Below are 680 nucleotides of genomic sequence, written 5' to 3' on the forward strand. Positions count from 1 at the left end.
GATTCCGGGACCGGTGAGGAAGGGCTCTGTGACGTGTGCGTGCTTACAGATAATCCGGGAAAACCACCCCAAACAATTAGCCCCCTACCCCCCTACCTCCTCCTCCCACCCTGCGCCCGGGGCAGCCGGTCGTCCGCGCCCATCCTGCGTCCCCGCCTCTGTCGGGGACAGCACTCTGAGATCTCGCCCCCTCCCCAGGTTTGCCCCTTCTCAGCCGGTTCCCCGCCAGTAGGGGAGCCGTAGCCCTGAGGGGAGGAGGGGGGCTCTCTTAGCGTGGGGTGAGGAGGGGGTGCACGGTTGAAGCCCGGCTCGCGTTGGAGCCGCGCGGTGTAGCCGCTGTCATGTGCCGGATTCCGACCCGGAGGGAGGAAGCGAGCGAGCGAGCGTGATTCCTCTCCCTTTTGTTTTGAAGCCCGCATTTGCTGCATTGGTTCAGGAACCGGCCAAACTTGCAGCTGTTCTGACCGTAGTCGGCGGAGGTAGGGAGCGCGGCTCCGGGTGGCGGCCAGGGGCCGGAGGCTGCCGCTCTCGCGGCTCCCGGAGGGCCCCTGGGAGTGTCTTCACGCTGCCCCTCCGTCCTCCGGCGACCGATTGTGTCTGTGGCAGCGGCCGCGTGTGAGTGTGTGTGTGTGTGTGTGTGTGTGTGCGCGCCCGTCCCCGCGGGCGCGGAGATGTCTGTC

Source organism: Bison bison, unplaced genomic scaffold (genome assembly GCF_000754665.1).
Source record: "Bison bison bison isolate TAMUID 2011002044 unplaced genomic scaffold, Bison_UMD1.0 scf7180017864153, whole genome shotgun sequence".
Lineage (NCBI taxonomy): Eukaryota > Metazoa > Chordata > Mammalia > Artiodactyla > Bovidae > Bison > Bison bison.